Source organism: Trachurus japonicus, chromosome 13 (genome assembly GCF_045865225.1).
Source record: "Trachurus japonicus isolate A0001 chromosome 13, Traja_1.0".
NCBI lineage: Eukaryota > Metazoa > Chordata > Actinopteri > Carangiformes > Carangidae > Trachurus > Trachurus japonicus.
In genome coordinates, this window is record NC_140919.1 from 5,536,829 (window position 1) to 5,539,484 (window position 2,656).

Consider the following 2,656-nt stretch of genomic DNA (forward strand, 5'->3'; position numbering starts at 1 on the left):
GGGGTTTTGCTGCCACGGATGGGCCAACCGCGGCTCCAGCCGCTGCTCCAGCCGCTGCTCCAGCCGCTGCTCCAGCCGCTGCTCCAGCCCCAGCAGCCTTGGCTCTTCTCGCTGCCAGAAGAGCAGCCACTGTTTCCCTCTCCTTCCCGGCCGCTGCAGCCATCGAAGCCGCCGCCGGAGCCTCCGCCCGTCCCGCCGAATCCACCGCCGTCCTCCCGGCCCCACCGCCGGGTCCCGTGTTGTTCGCTCGCCCCGCCGCCGCTGCCTGGGCTGGCTTGCCCGCCTGTCCCGCCGCATTAGCCGCCGGTCCAGCTGAGTTGTTCACCGGTCCAGCTGAGTTGTTCACCGGTCCCGCTGAGTTGTTCGCCGGTCCCGCTGGATTGGCCGCCGTTCCAGCCCTGCGGACCGCGTTCATAGCCGCCACCGCCGCCCCGACTCGTCCCGCCTGGTTGACCGCCGCTGCTCTGGCCGCTGGATTTCCCGCCACCGGAGCCGCCGCCGCGCCAGCAGACCCCGTAGCCAACCCGGAAGTCGGCCCGGTCCTCGTGGCTGGCTGCCTGGAGGCAGCAGCCACACGCTCCTTTGGTTTCACTGTTTGCCACTCAATACAGTTTACAAAATCATCTTCACTTACCGATTCTATTTCATTAATAACTTTACCTGTTCTGTCCACTCTTAAATCATACATACCTTTTGTTTCTTCTCTCCTCTGTGTGTCCTGCAAAGGGACACACAGAGGAGAGCGGGTGCAACCATAGCCAAATCCTTTATATTTTTAGACATTGTCAAATCGGTGCGTAAATAGGGTCAAAAACCAGGTAATCCGTCCGTATATTCACAAAATGTAACTTAAATAACCTCCCCCGACCAGTGCTAGCACTGCCGGGGGGTACTCAACAACTAATTAAACAAACTCAAAATACACGGAAAACTAAAAGTGCATATAATTAAGAAAAGCCAAAACAAAGGAAAGATAAGAATGAAAAAAGAAGTCCGTGAGCTTCAGATAATTCGCAACTGCAATGAACCAGCAAACAATGACTAACCAGGAGCTCAATACCAACCGTCCTCACACTAGGGTGTCTCAGGGTGGTATGGCCGTAAGCGAGAGCTGAGGTGACAAATAGCCTCTATAAACTTGATGATCATCAGAACCAAGCCCAATTCCGGATGTAGAAAAGGATCTTTCTGTCTTTGGTTCGTTCTTTCTTTCCTTTTTGCTTAGCTTGTGTCTACTGTCATTATTACAGGGTATAAAAGTATTGTTTTTGCTTTCTGAGTGGTGCTGGCCACAGTGCAGACAGGTTGACAGAAAGACTAGGCTATTTAAAAGAATAGAAAAGAAGTAGGCTATTTCATGAATGAGACAAAGAGCAGTCGGTGCTGTGAAAAAGTGAAAAAGCTTACAGCACCCGGTATTCCCAGGCGGTCTCCCATCCAAGTACTGACCGGGCCCGACCCTGCTTAGCTTCCGAGATCAGACGAGATCGGGCGTGTTCAGGGTGGTATGGCCGTAAGCGAGAGCTGAGGTGACAAATAGCCTCTATAAACTTACACATACGTACGCACACATATGCCCACACATTCACAGCTGTCTGTTGTGGTCCGGTCACAATCACAGCAACACACCAGAGACGCATCTGCAATTAGCGCACCAGAGGTGACAAGAGGAGACGCTGCCATGCAATCAGTGCCAGATTGTGCCGTCTACTCCCGGTAGTAACTCGTGTGACAGCAAGACTATTGTGTTTTCTGCTGTCTTGTGACCCTGAGACTAGTTTTGTATCTAATCAAAGCCTCTCTCTCTTCTCCATCCCGGACGCTCGGCTTCCTGGGCTCAGGCTGTCGGCGCCCTCGGCGTTCTCCCTCTGCCCCACACTGCTCCTCGAGCCGAACCCCACCAGGATTTCCTCCCCACCCCCCGCCTTTCCCTGCCATGAGGTTTTTTCGCCCCCTTTCCCTGCCGTGAGGGTTTTTCTGAATAAAAGTGCCCCTGGGCTTTAACCTGCCAGAGCTGTGTCCTGGTTCCTCGTTAACCACAACACTCTCTATACAAGTTTAAACTAACCTAATTTCTTTACTCACAACAGCTTTGGCTTTTTTTTTTTTAAAGGGACAATACACATTAATGAACATTCGTACGTGTGCACAAATGTAAATGCGTCAGAGTTAGCAACTTCTTCTAAAGTGCAAGTGCAAGTTTAAATAGGTAAAGTGCAAGTCTAAATGGATGGATCCAGAATGTGATGGCCCGCACCCGCCGCCTGGGGTTTGTGGCTCACACCAACAGGAAGTACAGACGGTTGTACATTTTTAACATTATCTCACTCTGTCCACTTTTATATTATCAATTAGTCTGTAATAAAGTATCATATAGCTTCTGACCAAACTTATGGACAGACTGGAGTTCCCAGCATCCCATGCAGGCCAACAGACAACTGTGAACTGCACAGTGCCTCCATTTCTGCCTTAAACCCTCTGTTGATCTTATCGTTGTGCAGATCAATCAGCACCCTCACAGTTTGAACAGTATCGTACAGATGCAAGTTCACGATTGAACTGCTCTGCAACCGACGAGTTTACTTCTGTTCTTAGGGTGGGACAGATGTTGAGGCTTCTCAGCTTCTCTCCTGGACGTTTTTGATTTTTTTTTGGT

The 2,656-nt window shown here is 51.0% G+C and overlaps 1 non-coding gene across 1 annotated transcript; it reads right to left on the reverse strand.

The window, feature by feature from the left end:
* Positions 1-1,400: 1,400 nt before the first annotated feature.
* On the reverse strand, positions 1,401-1,519 carry LOC146975320 (5S ribosomal RNA). Its single transcript, XR_015037524.1, has one exon. It is a non-coding gene; the product is annotated as a 5S ribosomal RNA (ribosomal RNA).
* Positions 1,520-2,656: the final 1,137 nt, after the last annotated feature.